At 38.0% G+C, this 23,218-nt stretch overlaps 1 pseudogene; it reads right to left on the reverse strand.

Annotated features, from left to right (window-relative positions):
• Positions 1-19,000: 19,000 nt before the first annotated feature.
• LOC112300952 (non-selective voltage-gated ion channel VDAC1-like) lies at positions 19,001-20,392 on the reverse strand (annotated as a pseudogene).
• Positions 20,393-23,218: the final 2,826 nt, after the last annotated feature.

Genomic DNA, 23,218 nt, shown 5'->3' on the forward strand with positions numbered 1-23,218 from the left:
CCTACCTTTGTGAGAACAGCCAATGATTATCTTAATATCTCCTGAAATGCTCTACCAGTAATTCAAATTGATGACAACTTGAATGGTGCCAAATGGCTTGGCAGGGAGTCAGAGACTTCTTTGAACACGGCCACTTGTGCTGGCCTGCTCTGTAACTCGACATAATGTTATTTGACTGACACAGCATAACATTAGGCGTCTCGTGCAAAATTGGGAAGCAACACTCTCTCCAACCTATCAACATGAGAAAAAGTATGGCTCTGAACAATATGTGTTGAAAGGGATTCATTTTTTTCTATGTATTTGCTAGTTTAACACAAGACCATTGACTCTGAGGCAAATGGTATAGGTAAATGAGCGGGATGTGCCCGGAAGGATCCGTGGTGTTTCACCATCCAGAGAAGGCCAACTAGCCAATAGATAAAAGATAGTTAAAAGCAGGCATCTTTTGTCCACTGTTTATTCCTGAATTCTAAATACCACTTTTGTTTTTCAGGATCATTAACCTCAAGTCTTTCCATTCCTAGCTTTTATTGCAGATGAAAAGATAATTTGCTTATTGACTCGAAATTGTCCCTGTAACATTTTTGGTCATTAGACTACTCCTCTAAATATACCAGCTTAACGATTTTTGTCAAGGAAGACACTGACGTGGTTGTGGGAGTTGGAGACATCATAGCGGCTCCCCCATCCTGCCTGTTACCTATAATGATGATGCTATCATGTGACCTGTCCAGGTCAGTGTGTATCACCTGGGCCACACTTTTCTAGTTTTTATAGTCTTCTTTGCATTGACTGCTACATTCTGAAGGTTTTTATTCAGGAAAAATGTTTTATTTTTAGATTCTGAAAAAGATACATTTTTCAATATTAGTAAGTTCTGAATAGAAACTAGTTCTTAAAATTTATTAATTCCACTTAATTTTGAAACAAATAATAAGTGTGTATTACTATAACTATGAACCAACGGGGGGTACCTCCTGCAGACAAAGAAATAAATTATACGTAGTCTGTATAATTGAGAAGCTGATAGCCCCACAAGTCTCAGAAGAAATGCCAGTTCTTGCAGGGTAAATCACATGGAAATTTTTTTCTAATTTTTAAATTTTATTTATTGGTCCAAATGTTCAAATGCAAGTTGGGAAAAGCCACATGCATCAGACACTATGCTGTGCAGCCCAGGCCCCCATCATCCAAGTTGGCAGGCTGCGGTTCTAAACCCTCTCCTAGACTTGCCCTGTGCTGCCTCTTCCCTGGATCCAGGGACTGGAAGACCATGTATGATAACCCAGCCTCCTCAGCCTAACTCAGGACAACTCTGCAGGGCCAGCTCATTTCCAGAGAGCTCCCTATAGTATTTTAAGCAGCTGGTGTAGGTTGAGTTTCCTAAAACTGGTGATACAACTAGATGAACCATGTTGTGTTAAGCACATATGTTTGATTCTTTCTGAAATCCTACTAAAATAAATTAAAGGGATTAAAACGATTTTGAAAACCCACAAGAAAAAAGTAAATAATAAAAGAGAAGACTATAATAGAATAAAAACATAAACCATTTTTTAAAATGTTGGAAAGCTAATGTACGTGAGTAATGATTGACTTTCAAACTATAGAAATCTCAAATCTAAACCTGCCGGTGGGAGAGTCAAGAAGAACCAAGACAGTTTGTGCCATGGAGGCCTGAAAGGCAAAAGAGTTGGTTGTGTCAGGGACAGAAGGATACAGGATGTAGGACTGGACTGTAAAGAAGGAAGATCAGTTGAAAATCTTGAAAGTATTAGATCACCAGGTCACTTTCCTGATTACACATGAATACCTGTCTCAAAAGCTTGAAGATGACTGGAGTGAAATTATCACAGATGTTGAATCAGATAAATTCTGATTTTGGAAATATTGAACACACCTGGGCAGCCGTGATGAGCCACACTAGAACCACAGGAATTGAGAGTATAATGAATTTTGAGATCCTTACCCCATCCTTTCCCTGCCTGGTTCCCAGAATGCTCTCAGCTGGGTAATTTTCCCAGGCAAGAGGTTGGAAAATTGCTTTCTAGAGACACTCACTGGCATAAGTGAAAAGTCCTTTATGCTGACTTAAGGACCTCAATAAAATTTCAGGGTTTTAATTTGATCATGCTACAATAAAGCCCAGCATTTCTCAAGATTAATCATATATATATATATATATATATATATATATATATATATATATATATATAGGCTTTTAGTCATCATTTTAGTGCCTTGTTCTTAAATGTGAAGAGACAACCCAAATCACCTAACTTTCACAGAAACCTCTGTAATGAGAGATGAAGGGAAAGAAGAAAAGAGGAGGAGGAAGGAGATTAAAGTCAGAAGAAACAGAAGAAATACAGGTAGCATGCACATATACAACCACTGGTATCGACTGAATATATGTGTTTATCCCACAGCTCACACATTGTGGGGGTGGAAAAATAAATTTCCTCCCACTTTTCTAAATTCTTCTCTCTGGGCTAATAACCAAATTAACATGAGACAGACTAACAGGAGAAAAGTGACTGACTCTATTATGTACATATATACGGGGGTCCATAAGAATATGAGGGCCCCAGGCACATTAGACAGATGAGGTTTAAATGCCTTTCTGGACTAAGGAGAGGGAAACATGAGTCTAAGATTTCGAGGAGAAAATAGGCAATTCCCAGGCAGATAAGAGAGGGCAAACTTCTGGCAAACACATTCTTTGTGGGCCACCCAGAAAAAATGTGAAGCAGAGTAGAATCCACCAAACAGGTTTTGTTAGATTTCTCCTTGACTGCCAACTGAATTCATACATGCTAAGGTGGATATGCTAAGGTTCCCTTCCTGAAGCTGGTTTTTCTATGTGGATTTCTTTCGACAGATAAAAGGGCAGGGTGAAAGGTTCTTTCTAAGTCTTTTATTTTTTAAAAGTAACTAGCTTAAAATTATCAGTATCTTAAAAGGCAACTTTGGGGTGGCAAACTCCAGCCCTCCTCCAAGTCTAATCCCCAGGTGTGATGATACTTGGATGTGGGGCCTTCGAGGTGACTAGGTCATGAGGGTAAAGCCCTCATGAATGGGATTAATGCCCATATAAAAGACTCCAGAGAGCTCCCCCACCATGTGAGGATGCAGTGAGAAGATAACCATGTAGGAACCAGAAGACGGTCTCATCAGACGCTATGTCTGCTGTCACCTTGATCTTGAACTTTCCAGGCTCCAGAACTATGAGAAATAAATGTCTGTTGTTTATAAGCCGCCTAGTCTATGGTAATTTGTTATAGCCACCCAAACCGACTTAAGACACACATACATACTTACAATCACATACATACACATCTTAATTAAAATTCTCGTGCTTATTGTACACATGACATAATAACAAGGGGCCATAAAATAAAGAGAAGTCAGATAATAAGAAAGAGCTCTTAGAAAGTAAAAAATTGTAACATAAATGAAAAAAATAGAAGAGCTGAGATATAAATTTTAAAATATCCTTCAAAAAGTACAATAAACATTGTAAAAACAATCAAAAATGATAAATCCAGAAGATCTGATACTAAGGTAAAATGAGTTCCAGGAGGAGAGGGAGAAGAAAAGAGGTGGGAGAAAATTATAAATACATAAAACCTCTTCCAGATTCTCCAGTTTGAAAAGTCCATCGAGTTTTCAGCAACAAATCTGAAGTGCCCAACCAAGTATGTCATCTGGACATTTCCAGTGTCAGGGCCAAAATGAAGAACAGCTCAAAGATTCTAAAAGAAAAAAAATGTCATCTATAAATGAATTAGAAATCATAATGGCATTAAGTAACTCTGATGTCTAGGGTGGGGAATGGCAAACTATGGCCTCTTTTCAGAAATAAATTTTACCAGAACCCAGCAGTGCCCATTTATTTACCAACTGTCCACATCTGTGTTTGAGTTACAGACAGTAGAGCTAAGTGGTCTCCACAAAGATCATAGAGGCTGAAAACCAACAAATTTAATATCTGGTTCTTCATAAAAACATTTCTGCCAACACCTGCACTAGAAAACAGCTGAGTAATGCCTTCAAAATCATGAGAAAATATGATTTAGAACTGATAACCTGTTACCCAGCCACACCAAAACTCAATAGTATAGAATAGTGACATTTTTAGACATGTAAAACCTTGAACATTTTACCTTCCAAATACCCTTTCACAGAAAGTTACTAAAAAAGATAAAGGGGATTTAAAAAAATAATTTAGGCAAAATTTAGGAAAAAGTCTGTAGATCAAATGACACATTTGGAAATAGGTGGATGGAGGATTTAGTAGGGATATTTTAATAAAAATAGTATTTCTAGAATACTGAATACATGTATTTAGAAGAAATTGGAGCACTTGCGATAAATTTGTCTTTGTTATACATTTTAATACTTTAAAGCATACAAAATATAAGGCAAGTACACCTGTAGAGAAGCAAATGTTTGTACAAGAAAGAAAATGTTATTACTAGCATACTTAGGAGCTCAACTATGAACAATATTTACATGGTCATAGTAATGTAAACACTGAGCACTGATTTAATTCAAAAAGGTGATTTACCTGTATCTGAAGGATGAGAGAAGTGTGCGTGTGTTTGCATGTGTGCGTGTGAGTGCGTGTGTGCCCGTGGAAGGAGAATGACACACAAGGGAGCCAATCTTCCTCTTCTGTGTACAAGTAAAATTATTAATAGCAGTGTGTTAGTGATTTTGAAATGTAGATGTAAATGCCCTATGAAAACTCTCAAAGAGATTAAAGTGGTTGCTTCTTATGACTGAGAATTAGTTGGTCACAAGGATAATCTGTAGTGGGGGCAGAAGATAGCAGTTTTTATTTTGTTTAGTATATATATATTTCAATTGTGAGCTTCTAAGTTTCATAAACATGAGAGTTAAATCTTAGTTAAAAAAACTGAAGCCTAACCATTTAATCATTTGAGCCTACTTAAAATTCTTTAATTAGCATCTTTCATGTGCAAAATCAGATGTGCATGGATGCTGAAATATTTCCAGGGTGAAATGTCACCATTTTGTAGACACAAATTTTCCCCATTTTGATTGCACATAGCTATTTCAGAATTAAGGAACAGATATAAATCATTGAGAATGTGAAAATTGTTCAGCTTCCTAGAAGCAGGTCAAATATTCAAAGGAAAAGTGGTAAAAATGTAATTTCTTTCCAGCAGTTTCAGCAATCTGTAACAAAGACAGTCGTTGAAAGATTTTTAGAATGTAAAACTAACTTTAAGGCAGATGGATTAATGCCTAAGAAAATTAATAATTCATAATTATAGGAGATGAGAACACATATAAAAATGATGGCTATAAAAACCTGCTGATCAGACTAAAAGATTAACCTACTTACATTTTGGGAATTTCGACTCCATTCCTGGATGAGGACTTGAATGCACAGCGGCAGTGCTAAGTGTGGCATCTTTTATGCAGCACTAGTAATACACTTCCCCTGGCAATTGTAATTTATAATGCAGCTCATATTTTGTAGAGGTTTAACATATGCTTCCCTAAAGAAATTTTTGTCTCAGATGTACTCTTGGAACTACAACCTAAAGGTCACTCACAAATGTTCTCGCTCCAAGTCATGGTAGCATAGTAATGCTCTTAAAACAATTAAAAACATAGCCCAGCTGGTGTGGCTCAGCTGCCTGGGCCATGTCCCACAAACCAAAGGTCACCAGTTCAGTTGCCAGTCAGGGCACATGGCTGGGTTGCTGGTTCAGTCCCCAGTTGGGGCATGTGAGGAAGGCAGCCAATAGATGTTTCTCTCTCACAATGATTTTTTGCTCCCTTTCTTTATCACTCCTTTCCCCTCAATCAAAAATAAAAAAATAAAAAAAACAAATAAAAATATAATTCATTTGAAAGTCAAAGAAGAATAAAATATGTGCATATATGTATCTGGAAATATTAAAAAAATAATGAGAACTATGCAATTTCCAATACTTTCTATCCCCAAGTCTTAGAGAAACCAATGAAAATGATGAAGAATAAAATATATTCATAAAATAGTGAACAAGAATAGCTAAGAATCAACATTATACCTTTGAAAAGGCAGATATTTTGGGATTTGGTTATTGGAATTCCTCATGTTTTAGAGTTCCATTCCACTGATTTTGTCCAATTTAAAGTTATTTTTGTGAAGTTGATGTGATCCACCTGCTAATTACTATACCGGAGTTTCTCAGCGTACTTGAAATGCTTGGCACAAGGTAATCTTCATTGTCAGTCCTAGGCTTCTCCACGCAATTCTCATGAACTCTGCTTCTATACAGAAAGCTAGGTGGGAAGACAGGAAATTGCAAAGCTACCACCACATCTTTCTTGCTTTTTCATTTTAAAATGTATTTTAAAAAGTTATTCAAGGCAATTCCATTGGAAATAGTTTCTCCAGGAAATTTTTGGGGTGCTATTAGAAAGGAGATTCAGATACTGAAGTAAAGAGTGCTTAGCAAATGCCCAGCACACCCCTCCGCTCGTGTGGCTGGCTGCCTGACAACCTTCTTTCCCCAGAAGTAACCAGCCTAACATTGTGTGATTATTCTGTGTGAAACCAGTGTCAACCTGCTTCACTTCGCCTGGGAGGAATTATGGCATGAGGTAGAGTTACATAAATTAATGGCTAATAGCTAACTGGTCACGTGTTTGGAAAATTGGAAGGAATATAATGGGAGAAGTTGTGATGTGAAGTTCTGGAAGGGAAATGCAGATGAAACTTATAAACTAAGTCCTCAATGCTCATCTCAACATCTATTATAAAGGAAGTTCTTAAATACCAGTTGGATAGGTTGCCCACTCTAATTTACAGTTAGCCACTTACCACTGCCATCCTAACACTTGCTCAATGAACTCATAAAGAAAGTGACGATATCCGTGGAACAGGTGTGGAGTCCACACTAGCACTCAGGAACATTTACTTCTCACCAAGGCTGGCCTGGCTATTCCCACTGAGAGTTCAAATTGCAAGATAGCAGTGATTAACCTGGGGCTTTAGGGTCCAGCACAAATAACACCCCTTTTTCATTATGAAATCATAAGCATGTAATTCTGTAACATAACAATATCACACTCAAGCACATCATATGACATTTTAAGTGAAATGGTCAAATTAAAACTATAAATTATTACAGCCATATTATTACCCCACCAACCACATTCAAACGGACGCTGCTTCTGCCAGCCCCCATAGTTTTTTTTACCTCTGTGAGCATCCAGTCCTCTGCAAGCAGATCGATTACCCTTGGAACTGCTCGCACTTTATCTTTTCTAAATTTACAGTTGTTTCCTCATCACATCATGGCTGCACATTGGTAAAATCCTCTACATCCGGTCATGCTATTCCTTATCGTGTTGCTTCTGACCAAGTCCATTGATTCAAGGTAAAGACGTAAAGAAACAGGCTAATGTCCACAGGATTCATTAGAGTTCAGTGATGATTCCATTTGGCACCAATCATCTTATGAAATGTGGTGTTTCCATAATACCAGAAAATATGGATTCAGTGATTAAGGAAAATAAATGGAGGGAGCTGATGTTTGCTTTCTGACACTATGACTCTTGTCATTCAAGTTTTAAATTTTATTTTCATTTGGGGAATGTTCCCTCCAGTGAACATAGCAATGAGTTCATCGCATTCAAAGTTTGGACTACCATGTTGTAATTTGGCCTTTGCCATGGAACTGGAAAATCATGAAAAACAGAATTATGGAATAAATAAGGGTTATTGGCCCTGCTTATCAAGGGGATGTAGGGTTTCTGCCAGACTGTGGGGAGAGGAAGATGACGGTAGGAACCTGAGAGACTATTTGGGGTACCAACTTGTTTCAATATGGTGAGAAGAAACAGTTAATGTAACACTATTACAATGCCAGAAAATGGACATGGATTTGAATAAATTTTGGTTGTTTCTTTGGGCGGACAGGTAAATTTATGTTATACGGGGATATTGATGGAAGTGTATAGGTGATAGTTTGGGTGTGCAAATATTGCATGGTCAAGGAAGTGAACTGTAGCGGCATTTGCTTTTTATTGTCAATAGAGCATAACTTCCTATGTTAAAAAACACCAGCATTACTGTTCCTTCTTGAATAATTAGTTCTCTTTTGAATATAATCTTGTAGATCCGTTTTAATTGTTCATGTCCTCTCTTAGTCAAGGGGCAGCTCATGACCCTGAGGTAGGTGAACTGGTTACTATTTTAAATCTTGACCAATGAAGCAATGCAGCTGGCTGTGTTTGCAGGTAGCTATCATCCTTGGGGTTGTGTATTGACTAGATTTTTCATGTCACAGCCTAGTTTGCTCCCTACACAATTTCCACACTATCTTCTATCTTCAAATTGTGTTGTGAGATTCCAGTAGCTTTCCAATAACTTCTCTTTTGCTCAAGTTAACCAGAGTATGTCTGTTCCTTACAATTACTTATTAGTACAGAGGAAAAAAGATGTAGAGAGTGCAGAGAAGCATGCAAGATGCTAAATGGTCTGAATTGTTTAAATGTTGTGGGAAACTAAGGGAATACAAATAGCAGAATGTATAGAGGGGGCTCCTGACAACAAGTTCTCTTGTGTTGAAAATGATATGCAATATTAGAAGGTGCACATTGCACTGAAGAAGATAGTACGGGAGTTATGTTGTCGTGAGAGGGACAGGTATTAGTGGGTAAGTTGATGGATAGAAAATTTTGTGGGTGTTTACAGATAATTCCTACTTAGTATGTGATGAAAAACATTAAGAAGGAGTTCATTTTAAGAGTATTGTACTAGGTTATTTACATAGTCATATTAAAATATGTTTTAAAAATGTTTAAGGTGTTTTTTAAAGGATGCTAATAATCGTACAGTACAGTCTGTGTGGAACAAGAAGGCAGGTATCATGAAGTACACTGACCATATATGAAGTACCATGCGAAGGCATTAATGTTACTATGATTATTATGACCATGATTGTTGTTGTTATTTAAACCCAGTCATATCAATTGATGAATTTTTCTCTTTGAATAATTAAAAAAATTTCCAGGTGAAAAATGATGCTGTTAAGTCACTGAGGATAGTAGTCTAAACACATAATTTATTATTGGGGAGTTAAAAAATTACATCATTAGGAAATACTCTATTGACTTTCTGGCTTCTATTCATGTGAATTAGTATTGAGCATGAATATATGTTTTTATAACTTTTTTCTTTTAGAGAATGAATTTTAATTGCCTTTGCTTATTGAATCCTCATAATAGAAATATCAGTAAACTTAGTATCAGAAAACCTGGAATCAAAACTCAGGTTCACAGCTGTGTGAACCTCTCGGTCATAACACTCTTCAGTTTTATGATGAGAATAATAACCCCTACTCCCAGAGTTGCTATGATCATCAAATGGGACATTTTAAATGAAAATATTTGCAAAACATAAGGCAGCACAAGCGAGCAATTGTTATTAATAATTAATAGACTTTTTATTATATTGAATCTTGTTTTTCAGAAAACCAACAAAGTAACAAAAATTCATTCTTTCAGGCAAAAAATATTTACTGAGTTGTTGTTATGTGTCTGATGATATTCTAGGTACCAAATACAAAGCACTAAGCAAAACAGACAAGGTTTCTGCTCTCATGAAGCTTATGCTGATGGTCAGAGAGACAGAAAATAAATAAGAAGCAGAAAATGGAAAATATTATTTCAGATTCATTTATGTCCATAATACAGTAAAACAAAGTGATATGAAATAAGGTTGTTGGGAGAGTTTGTTTAGGTTAAATCTTCAAGTAATGATTGTTAAACTAGGGAACCAGCAATGGAAATCAATAATTTGTTCATGAATATATTTAAGTAGGTATGTCAGGTAAGAACATGGTGTTAAAAAATGAGGTTTATGCTTAGATACAAAGTTGGAGATTTTTAGCATCTAGACTTCTAAAGCCATTGGACAGCATAAAATCATCTAGTGAGAAAATACATTATTGAAGTTAAGAATGATTCCCAGTGTAAGCCTTGGGGAACTCATGTAGGGGTTGGGTAGAGGAAATGAAATTGCAAAAGCGAGTAAGATTAAATGGCCAGAGAGGTAAGAAAAAAATCTCCAAGGGTATGATGTCATGGGGCAGGAAAAGAGAGTGTTTCTGGAAGAAGTGAGTGACCATCTGTGTAAAATATTGTTAAGAGTTTTAGTAGTATGAAAAAAGAAATGTTATCATTGGGTTTGGCAATTTGGAGGACATTGTTGACTTTGAGAAAATCAATTGTATGGAATGTTAGCTGTCTGAGGAGTGAATGAGAATTGAAAACTGAATTACCAGTGTCACTTGAGAGCACAGTATCTCAAGATGGCTAAGAGATGGAGGCTGGGACAAATCAGACTGAGAAATAATTGAGACAGGAGAAAGTAGGGAACATGAATGGAAGTAGTGTTGATAAATGTGTGAGAAGCATTGAAAAAAGTGTTGTGCATGTGTACATGCAGGAAGGGAAGGGACTTGGGAGGTAGAGGGGGCTAAATATTAAGTTACAGCTAGGTGCCAGGTACTTCCACATGTTGCACTTAATTTTTATATTACTATGAGATAGACTACAGTGTCTCTAATTAGCTGATGTGAAAAATGACAGGGACATGCCCAAAATCGAACAGACCACTTGAGTTTCTAACACTGTACATAGATATATGTCCCTCATCCTTCTATTTGAGAAAGAAAAATCCACAGGGACATAAAAAGATTCAGTAGATTCCAACAAACAGTCAATCACTGGCATCAATCAATATGTCTTCCCATGAAGAAAGATACTGCAAAAATCAGGACAAAACTAAAAATTTTATTGTAGAATAGTGGTTAAGAGCACAAACTTTTGTCCAGAGTTCTGGCTCTGTCATTTAATAGGTGGACAATTGCACGAGCAATTGTTTATTAGCTTCCCCAAATTCATTCCTTTTGCTTCTTAACTTTGAAATTCCTCCCATTAAAGGGGCAAGATGTATTTTCTTGCTTCTTGACTTTAAGTTTAGCTGTGTGACTTGAAGGATCAATGATGTACTCATTTCCAGCATAGGCCTTAAAAGACCTTGCGTGTTCCCACTTGTTCCAGCATCTTTGTCATCATCATGAAAGGACCACATAGGCTGGCTCGTGGGTCACTGAAAAAAGGAGGAGAGATACATGGAACAAAGTTGAACCACCTTAGAAAAGTCCACATAGATCAACTCACTTCCATTCAAGACCCAGACCCTTGAGCAAGCCCAACCAAGTCCAGGCTGGGTCTCTGTGATGTCACTATAACTTTATAAAACCCAGGTTTCTAATACATTAAATGTGAAAAATCTAAAGGTATAATGCATGAAACTTATAAAACATAGAAAGCATTTGATGAAATTATTTAATAATGCCTGAAACATCATTTAATAGAACTATTTTTTATTTCTATTAAATTATTTAGTAAAAATATCCTCAATGAAATTGAAAGTTGATTGTTTAGAGATGACAACTGCAGTAAAAAATTCAATATGCAATAAAAGTAGTGAATAAAAGCTTGAATATTAAAGAATAGCCAAATTTAATTTTCTAATAGTTTAAATGAAAACAATAAATAAAAAACATAAATAGAAGAACATAAGAGAAAAGAGAAAACAAAAAAAGGTATATACACGGATTCAGCAGATCTATAATGTATAAGTTGACTAAGGAGGCAGAACAGGAAAAAAAACCCATAGTAAATTAGCTGAACTCAAATAGAGACTTGCATGTTCATAATTAAATGACTTACAAGGTAAGAGACATCTTTTAAACATTTTACTATGGAAAACCGCAAACCTATACAGAGGTAGACAGAATAGGTTAATGAACCCTCATGTATACATCTCTCTTAGCTTATTGTGTTTCATCTATACACAAATTATCGTGTTTCATCTATACATTCAAATTATTTGGAATTAAATCCCAGACACCACATCATTTCCTCTAAATATTTAATTTTTTATTTAGAAAAAAATGAAAACTTAAGAAAACATAGGTATTATAATTTAAAAAAATAAATTGATAAGAGCTCCTTAATATCATCAAATATTGAGTTTGTTTGAATCTATAATTGTCCCATAAATGTCATTATATATATATAAAAACATTTGTTTGAATTAGGTTCAGTTGAAGTCCTCACTTAGGAACTGCTTGATACGTTTCATGTCTTTTTATGTCTTTTTCCCTCCATCTCATTTTTTCTGTTTTCACAGTAATTTGATAGTAAAAAAATACTTTTTAATTCTGGAATTTTCTAGTCTGAGTTTTGCAAATTGTCTCCCTGGTGTGTTGAATAAAAAGATCTCCTACCCTATGTGTTTCCTAAATATTCATAAGTGCAGCTAGAGGCTTGACCACAGAAGGTTGATTGTGTGCGTGCGTGTGTGTGTGTGTGTGTGTGAAGCTATTTTGTAAGTAGCATTTTGTTCTTCCATCAGGATGCCCACAATGTCTTGGTTTTTGTCTTTTTGTAATACTAAAAGCAGTTGATGATCAATGCCTAGACCCATTATGGTGGGGAAAATAGTGATATTCTCATTCTATCGCTCATTTCTTAGTTATTAGCTAGAATACTTCTCAAAGAAATTTCCCTTCATTACTACCTGGTTACTCTGTGGTGTAGCTGTATAAGAAAGGTGGAATAAGTATATGATTCTTTTTCTTTTTTATTAGTTTTCCAAACTATGAGTTGGTTAACTAATATCTTACATGCTTAATTTTTTATATCATAGAGACTTTCAGATTTAAGTATTTATAATGAGTTTCAAACCAATTCATTTATTATCCTAATAATGCTGAAAATGCACATCGTTGGCCTGTGTGAACCTCATTAGGTTGACTCTGAGTCATTTTAATGTGACCCTGGTCATCTTAGAGTCTCCTTGCTATGCGGTATGACACATTATACTGGGCTCACCTTGCACAACTTCTGTTCTAGACCTGGAATCAATGCTTTCTCCTGGTTCCTTTTAATGAGAAATAGCATGTGGTGACCATAACCTAGGTGTTAAGGGCATTTGTTATAAATGGGTTGGTTGTTTTCCCTTGCCTTTTTTTAACATTCAGAGTTAGGAGATATTAAAATGTGTTTTTAATTTCTTTTGCTTCTTGGGTTATATTCTGCTAGGTTATATCCAAACTACTGTTCTTTAAATCCAGTGGAACAATTTCTGTGCCATTAACTAAATGCACATTAAGTTTACTCCCATACATTTATTTTTCAGGGATTGATCTAAAAACAATTTCATTTATAATTATGCAAAATCTAAAAAAACAAGATATATTGAAAGAAATATAGATTCTTTCTATTCTGTCTCATTTTAAAGGAACTGCTCCTTTTATTTGATGGTTGATTTTTCTATTGCTTACTTTTTAAGAGAAGAAGATAAATATTTGGGCTCATATTCTTCTATTCTGGGCTAAATGATAGTATTTCGTATGCAATTTTCTTCATTTTGTTTTTCTTTTCTTAAATTAACTATTTCTTGGGGATCACTCTATATTAGTATCTAGACATCTTTCTGACTGCATTTCAGAGCTGCATAGTATTCTGCCTTGTGGCTGAAAACATACTTCAATTAGTTTGATTGAAGGACATGTGGGTTTTTACAATGAGTATCTTTGTGCAAATGACTTCATACTTTGGCCAGGGTATATGTATTATTAATTCATAAGAGCAATATATGAGAGAACCTACTTCTCCATAGGTTCCTTGACAGAAAATGTTGTTAAACTTTCAGATTTTAGTAACAGGCAAAATGAACAAAAAATTACACATCTAAAATATATCTTGTTAAAATTTGAATTTTTAAAACCGAAAGGAACTCTGCACACATTTTTTTGCAGGTGCTGAACTCCCCTCTTCCCAGCTTTACTAAACCAAAACAAGTTTCTTAACAGGAAGTCAAGAAACACACATACACACACACAGTGCCACTAAACTCTCTGTAACATTAACTGCAAGGAACATTGGAATAGTTTCTTCAAAGTTTTAAAAGAATAATTACCGCCAGAGCATTCTAAGTTTGTGTTTCTTGAGTGAATGCTTTATAAAGAAAATTTAGACAGGCAATGATGTAGAAAGCAACCAAACCAAATATACTCTGAAAAAAATTACTAAAAACTTTCTCTAGTTAATAAATAAAACCAATTAAATATCCAAATAATACAAAAATTCGAGTTTCAAAAAATGTTGTTAACATAGTTTTAAAATAATGTCTTAAAATGTTATTTTAATTTAATTTTTTAATTCTCACCTGAGGACATTTTTCCTGGCTTTTAGAGCCAGAGAAAAGGAGAGGGAGAAAGAGAGAGAGACCGTTTCATCCAAGATGGAGGAAGAGAAAGTGGAGGCTCCACTAATGTCCTCCCAGGACCAATCTGGAATTACAACTGTATTGTAGAGAAATCATCCAGAATAACCAAGTGAACACTAGCAGGAGAGAAGCCTTATAACCATGAACAGACAGAAGAAACAACGTCACCACAATGTTGCTGGTAGGGAGTATGGAGGAGGTTCGAGAGGGCTGGCTGGGCTCCCATGGGAGCAACTGAAGTGCTGGAGGGATATTTCAGTGGCTGGGGGTCCCCCTGAGAAGAGTGGGGTCTAGACCCTAAGCTGTGCTCCCAGCCTACAGCACCAGAGCCTGAAAGGAACCCAGATAACATTCAGCTGTGAAAGCAACAGGGTTTCTGTATGCCAGGGAGAGGTGGCTGAAGACACAGAGAGACTCTTGAAGGGCCAAAGCACAAAATTTCATCTGTAGCCCCTTACCCTGGGTGTAGACAAAGGGAAGCCAGAATAGACTAGAGAAGTTAGAAGATATAGGGAACCGTTCCACATGTGGGAAATGTAGCCCACCCCCACTCAGAAAGGTCAGTGGGGAGAGAGGTTGGTGGACAGGACCCATGTCCATGGATAGGTTCTCCCGTGGGGAATCAGGCCTGCATTGTACCTAGGCTGCTATGAGACTTGCTTTTGCTAAAACTCCCTCACTCTGAATTGAGGCAGCAAACATTTACTGCGTATCTTTAACTTCCTAAAGTCTGAGCTAAACCTCCCGAGTATGGAGTGTAACCAGTTCAAACACTTTCCCACTTGAGCTGTAACATCCTTCTCTTAAAGTAATTAGCAACAGTCTTTCCTTTGTTATCTGTAAAAGGTAATCACCTACAGTGAACCTGTGCATAGTAAATGAGGATCATCCTGGATGTAATGTACCCAGAAAAGCAATAAAAGCCTGTGCAGGCAGGGGTTGGGCTCTCTGGCCCTCTCGAGCTGTCTCTCTCTCTTAGAAAGCGGCCATGCCGTCCCTTTTTCTCCACAGGATTTCTGTAGTCCATGGGAATTTGTCTATTGCAGCCACAACACATGGATCCCATGGGCCAGGGTCCACATCATGAGGAGAGTCTGGGGTTCATGACACTAGGGAGAAAACTGAAGGAATAGCCACCAGGATCCCTGTGCTGAGTCATTCCCCCTACTGCAAGAGCCATTAGCATCAGGTAGAACCCTCCACTCTGAATGGCTTCAGCCTGAGGGGGAGCAATAGCCACACCCACAGGAATTACTCTGACCCACGCACCGTGTGGTGCTTAAACACCCCTGCAGATTACAGTTTGATTAGATTAACAAAAAGATCAGTTTAATGGCTGATTAGTTTAACAACTGATGTGGAAAATACAAAGTAGCCAAAATGTGAAGACAAAGAAACAGACACCAAATGACAGAACAAGTGAATTTTTGAGATGAACTAGATGAAATTGAGGAAAGCAATTTATCAGACAGAGAGTTTACAATAATGTTTATAAGGACACTCAACAGCATGAAAAAAGGCATAGAAACCATAAAGAAGGATGAGTCAGAAATAAAGAATGCAATATCTGAAATAAATGATACACTGGAAGGAATAAACAGTAGAGTAGATGAAGCAGAGGATAATATCAGTGTTTTGGAAAATGAGGTAGAAAAAAACACCCAGGTAGAGCAGCAAAAGGAAAAAAGAATTTTAAAAAGTGAGGAGAGCTTAAGAAACATTTTGGACAACATGAAGTGTAACAATATCTACATCATTGGAATAGCAGAAAGAGAAGAAAGAGAGCAATGGATTGAGAACCAATTTGAAGAAATAATGACTGAAAACTTTCCTAGTCTGGTGAAGGAAAAAGTCACACAAGTCCAGGAAGCTCAGAGAGTCCTAAACAAGTTGGATCCAAAGAGGCCTACACCAAGACACATCATCATTAAAATGAAGCATAAAGACAAGAAGAATTTCATAAAAGCTGCAAGAAAAAAGCAGGGAGTTATCTATAAAGAAGACCCAGTTAGACCAGCATCTGATTACTCAGCAAAAACATTTCAGGCCAGAAGAAAGTAGCATGAAATATTCAGGGTGATAAAAAGCAAGAACCTATAACCAAAGCTCTTTCTGTACCCAGCAAGGCTATCATTTAAAATCAAAGGAGAAATAAGGAGCTTCACAGACAAGAAAAACTAATCGAGTTTATTAACACCAAACAAACACTGCAACAAATGTTAAAGGGCTTGCTTTAAGAAGAAGAAGAGAAAGAAAAAATAGACTGAGAGGAAAACAGCCTAACAATAAAATGGCACTACATACATATCTATCAATAATCACCTTAAATGTAAATGGTTTTAATGCTCCAACCAAAAGACAGAGGGTAGCTTAATGGATAAGAAAACAAGACCCATATATGTGCTGCCTCCAAGAGACCCATCTCAGATTGACAGATACACACAGACTAAAAGTAAAGGCTTGGAAAAAGATATTTCATGCAAAAGGAAAAGAAAATCCCCAGGAGTGGGATGCAGATTGGTGCATCCACTGTGGAAAGCAGTATGGAGCTACATCAAAGAATTAAAAAAGGATCTGCTTTTTGACCCAGTTATCCCACTTCTGGGAATATAACCAAGAGAACCCAAAACACTAATTCAAAAGAACAGAAACATCCCTATGTAAGCGTTAGTTACAATCACCAAGATATGGAAGCAGCCCAAGTGTCCATCAGTAGATGGGTGCATAAAACATCTATGGTACATATATACAATGAAATAGTAGTTGGTCATAAAAAAGAAGAAAATTTTACCCTTTGACCTGGGGAACATTATGCTGGGTGAAATAAGCCAGTCAGAGAAAGACAAATACTATATGATTTCACTCATACATGGAATCTAATGAGCAAATTGAACTAACAAGCAAAACAGAGACAGACTCATAGATTAACAGCAAATGACAGCTAGTGGGGTGGGGAGTTCAGTGGGTGGAGGCATTGAGCAAAAAGGAAATAAGACGGACAAGGACAATAATGTGGGGATTGATGGGGGAAGGGGACGTAAGGGGACTAAATGGTAATGGAAAAAATATAATAAAGATTAAATTTAAAAAAATAAGAAAGAAAGAGAGAGAAACATTAATCGGTTGCCTACATAAGTGCCCTGACTGGAATCAAACCTGCAATCCAGGTATGTGCTCTGACCAGGGACTAACCTCGCAACAATTTGGTTGATGGGATGATGCTCCAACCAGCTGAGCCACATCAGCCAAGGCTCAAGATGTTATTTTTAAAGAAAGTATACAATAAAAATAAAATAATTTGGATATAAAATTTCCAGATTATTTTAATAAAAACTGAGTAGATTGGAATGAAAAACAGAAATACAGGTTAAAATTCCTATCTTGCTGTTGGGTGATTTTTTTTTTCTTTGATTGGAATAGGGAGATAATAGCACACTTTTCTGAAGTTAATTTAATGGGCCCTGAATGGTGTGGCTCAGTGTGTTGAGCACCATTCTGTGAAAGGAAAGGTCACCTGTTCGATTCCAGTGAGGGCTCATGCCTGGGTTGTGGGCCAGGTTCCCGGTTGGGAACTTGTGAGAGGCAACTGATCGATGTTTCTCTCAAACATTGATGTGTCCCTCTCTTTCCTTCATCCTTTCCCTTTGTCTAAAAAGAAACAAAATCTTTTAAACGTTAATTTAATAGTAAACACTGAAAACAACTTTAAAACACTTGGCAAAAAAATTAAGAAACTTTAAATAATACCGCAATATCAGAAAAGAGAAATAAAGCAAGAAAGTGAAAGAAAACACAAATGCCAAAAAACAAAACAAAGACAAAATAAGACCAAACAGAAGATGTCATACAATTTATAGTCAACATTCTTTTTTTTGAGGTTCCAATATTTTATTCAAGTTTTATTTTAAGTGATGTTAATTACAGCATTTGAAAGGGGTGAACTAATTCCACACAATGGAAGACTTTACAATGTACCCATTAAACTGCTAAAAAATAAACTGAGTGGCGGGGATCCAACAAGAGTCTAATTTAGGTTCCGAGTGTCGTCACCACGTGATTACAGTCGCAGAGACTCTTCCCAGCGCACAGCTGGAGCTCTTAGAAGCTGTTTCACACTCTGGTGCGCGGGCAAAAAACCACAGAGGGAGAGGGAATACATCCTCAATTATTGGCTTCATCACGTCCCTCTTCTCCACCCCAAAATGGCACAAGAGAAACAACTACCACAGTCCGCGGACTACTTTTGGTGTAAAAGACGTGATGGACCAGGGTGGAAACAGGTCATGAGGATCTGTCTAAAAAAGTCCCTTCAGATGAGTTTGTACAGACCTTCAAACAGGGAGCCTCTCTCAGGTAGGGCAGGAAATCAAGGTCAATTCTCTGGAAGTCACAATTTCATTCATTGAAGCAATACAAATTTACAAAGTGCTTACAAATCATCAGCTTCTACTTGCAGCCACTTCTAGATAAAAAGAAACCTGACCTCTGTAGAAGGGCCTTCAAGTCCCCCCAAGTCTGCAGCTGAAAGGACCTTTTTTGGAATCGGGTTTCCTCTGTACCTCTGAAAGGGTCACACCTTAAAGCTGAATCATCTTCAAACCTGGAGGTCTAACAGGATATTTAGCAATACTTGCATTTCATACATGCAACATTAAAAGGTACACTAAATTCTGAAGGTAGCTATGCTGCAAAATAGTTAAAAATTAAACGATTGTACGGTCTTCATTTATGCTTGATAGTCCAGCCCTAGACCAAGCTTGTGGCCACCTGCGTTGACCTTCTTGCCATCCAGCAGAGCTGGCAGCGTCAGTTTGATACCTGGCTTCAGTGCCTGAGCGTATCCGGCCGGATCAGGCTGCGGTTGTTCACTTTAGCCGAGAAGCAGGCGTCGGGGTCGTTCTGACACTTGGCTGCTAGTCCGAAGAGAGTGTTACTGTTACCTGCTGTCCAGGCGAGATTGACGGCCGTCTCCAACTTCTCGTTCACCTTCTGGTAATTGGAGCCACCAAACTCTGTCCCACCGTTTACATTAGTGTAGAGCTGGAATTCAACAGTCTTGTAGCCAACTGCAAAGTTGCTCTGGGTCACTCGAGACTCTGAGGCCTCAAAATCCATCTGGTAGCCAGCCAGCCAGCTCTCCTAGCCCAGCACCGGAGCGCCGCGGACCGAGGGCCCGGGGACGTCGAAGTCCACGTCTCAGCCCAGGTTGATGTGCAGTCGCTTGTCCCCTGTCTTGTTCTCAGCATTCTTTTTCCCAGTGTTGGGTGACGAGGATGAATCAAAGGCCAGCTTCGGGCCGCGCGCAAGCCGGTCCTCCACAGCACCTCCGTGCCGAGCGCTGTCCGTGCTGCACTCCTCCGTGAACTTCAGGCCAAAGTCCGTCCACCCCTACGCGGTTTCCAGGCCACGGGTCACTTCGGTGGTCTCGGTGTTGGCTGGGCCCCAGATGGTGAATTCCAGTCTGTTCTCAGAGTTTGTTTTCAACGCGAGTTCTATTAAGCCGAATCCGCCACCCTCGGTGAAGACGTCCCTGGCGGGCTTGCCTATCAACGTGCTGGGCTGCACGGCCCTCTTCTGCTAGGACCCCGCCTTGGCGGGCTCGGCGGTGGCCTGGGCAGGGACTGTGGTGCAAGGAACACGGGGAGCCTCTTTATAGGCAACATTCTTAAGACAAAAGTTATTCACAGAAGAAGACTAAAAAAAAAAAAAAGTACACAACAGTAATAACTACTACTTGTTATATGTTCTGGTTATCTGCCATTTTTGACAACTTTCCTGTTTGGAGAATTTCCTACTTGCATTTTCAGCATCCTCCAAGTAGGACCCAGAAAATTCATTTTGTCAGCCTCTCTTGGACTTAAGGCACAAGTGTGTGATCTGGGTAAATTCGATTAAATTTGTTGATGCCAGACTGGTTCAGAAGTAAGTAATGTAAAAATGGAGGCTCCAAGAAGAATCCCTCCTACTAGCCATACTAGTCAGTACGGTACTTAAGCATTTGGCTTTCAGTGGTGAACTGCTTCCAGGAATGAATTCCTGGCGCAGAAGAGTCATCAGTCTCAGATGCTACAAACTCTGTCAGTGGCAGTCACGGAAACTCCAGCATCAAATGCTCAGTATTGGTGGCAGTGACTATTCCCTCACTTACAAGACACTCATTTTCTGCTTCACCTATCAAAATTAGCTTCTTTGGTTTACAACCAATAACCCTAACTAATACAGACACCGACTCTAGAAGTCGTATTAGAAAACAGAACCTCAGGCAAATAGGTATCTGAACTGATTATCAGTCTGATTCAGGCTGAAGACTCTGAAATCCAGCTAATGTGAAAGGCTCTGGCAAGCAGTGAGAAGCAGCCCTCTAATTCTCAGCGGTGGTCATCTGCAACGCAGTCCTCAGAGAAGGAGAGTCTTTGGGGGAACCAAAACATAGCCAGAGAACCAGATGCAGCGATGTAGGATTGCAAGGAATACAGAGGGAGTGCATGACATCTGATGACTTAAGAAGAATTACAAGCTCAAAATTTAAAGTCTGTGGTTCAAGAGAGAGAAAGAAAGCCACTTCTCTGCTGCAAAATATTTTATCAATTGTGTCATAGGGCTGAGATACATAAAAACCAGATTCAGCTTTTGATCCTGCAGTTGCCACTATTTTGCAGTTAACTTCACAGCCTTGTCAGGTACCTTCTGTGAAAGTGGGAGCTTTGAAAAGGAATTTAAAGACTTAGGGAGATATTAACTTGAAATGGATTGCTCACATACAACATGTACATTCACACCCCCACCCCCTGTGTTGCCAAAAAGGACTCTAAAAAAGACTCCCTTCAAAAACTATTGGTGACAGCAGCCCCATAGTTTTTGAAAAGTGCTCTGGAAAGTGTTCTCTGTTGAGTGGGGATGCTGGTAGGAGAACTGCTATTGAAATGCGATGCTTCATTTCAAATGCACAGACAGGGTCCAGGAGGGGTAGATTGTTTATAGCTGCCCTCATGCCTGAGGCAGGGACGTGCCTATAGTAACTGGGAAAGGGATAGGTGTGTTTATTAGAGTGCTTTGACTCACAATGATCTACAGTGGCAGATAATCAGTTAATGATCCCTTGTCCTGAAGAAAATGAGAAGTCTACCAAGATTCTACTGGATTCTTATCACATACACAAAAAAATTCCTGTGAATGGAAACGTAACTTAGGGTCATAGCATTTCATCTAAATCTCAAACCATAGTCTATTGATAGGCCTAGGGCTCCTAAAATGAAGGAAGGATTTCTTGAGGAAGGACCAGGTAAAAATATCACAAATATGCACAGAAAACCTCTTAAGTCTCTTCTAAAATGTCATGTGGCCCTTGGCCTGAGTATCTATGAACTGGGAAGAATGAAATGATTGGATATTTTAGGCATTGTTGGAACTGGACTCAAACAGATGTAATTCCTTGGGTCCTACACCATCACTTTTGTCTACCAGTCAGAATAGAGGCTTATGTGGATCAATGAAAGGGGTTTTGACCCATCTCAACTTCACGGATAGCTCACTGGTGTTTCAAAACCATTATTTGGCTGTTCTCTATGTTCTGTGTATATTATTGTTACAATATACTTAGCAAATGATAATATTTCCACAATGGCCTCCTAAATCTGTGAGTGACAGATATTATGATAACAATGAACCATGTAGCAGCTCCTTACGTTTCTCCTTTCAGTGACATTGAAAACCAAGTGCAAATTTCCTACCAAGACATGTTGGTAAGAGAACGAACGCAAAGTGCACGCCAGGAGACAGGACATCAATTCCATGAAAACAGAGGGGCTTGTTTTTTTACTGAAACTTCTGAGGTCCAGCAGTCTGGGGCTTGCAGGAAAATCTTTGCAAAGGTAAAGGAAAAGCTGCTATAACTTGGGTTTTGGAGGCAATATATATTACAATTGGGAGTGTTACTTCATTTACTATTGTTATTTATGGGTAAATTACTAGAAAATTTGTAGTGAGGGAGAAGAAGCTAGCACACGGTTCTAGACGTTGGCTTGGAGGAAAATTAACCAGCTGTAGTGTCTGTCTCCGAAGGAGGACAGTCTGGCAGTTGAGTCAAGGTCAAAGGGAGTAACAATCTGATGTGTGAGCCAGACCAGTGTTGTGAGACCCAATTTGATTGTGACAAGAAATTTACCTGACATTGACTTTCTGGGATAGGCTTGTTAATAAATTTTTCTTTACATCTTCTGTCATACACAAACAGAACAAATTTTACAAATAAAATTTCAGGAGCTGGACCATGAGAGGACAAGAGAGAGACAGCTGGATATTCTCCAGTGCTGGGTGCTAGCTCTACCATGATTTTCCATGAATTTACCCAATATTTTTGTGTGTTTTTATATTTTTATATATTTCTATTAATATTATTTAATAATTTGTAAGATATTATATTAATATATTTATATTTCATTGATTATATCCACTATATAGGGCTCCATTGTACAAATAAACCCTGGTTACTTCTTTTCTCTCACTAACAGACATTATCTCCCTTTTTCACTATTACTAACAGAGCTGCAATAAATGATTTTGAATTTGTCTCTTTGTACATGTGAGATATTTTCTCTAGGACAGGCAACAAGATGTAGGCAGATTACGGTCCCTCCACCTCGTCCACGTCCTAATCCCAGGGCTGTGTAAATATATCGCCTTATAGTACAGAGGAGACTTTCTAGGTATGATTAAATTAAAGATTCTGCAGTAGGAAGATTATCCTCAATTATCTAGGTGGGTCCACTAAAATCATAAAGGCCTTTAAAAGGTGGAAAAGAGAGGCAGTAGAGTAAGAAGAGATGCGAAGACAGAAGCAAATGTTAGAACCATGTGGTTGCTGGCCTTGAAGATATGGTG

Source organism: Desmodus rotundus, chromosome 2 (assembly GCF_022682495.2).
Source record: "Desmodus rotundus isolate HL8 chromosome 2, HLdesRot8A.1, whole genome shotgun sequence".
NCBI lineage: Eukaryota > Metazoa > Chordata > Mammalia > Chiroptera > Phyllostomidae > Desmodus > Desmodus rotundus.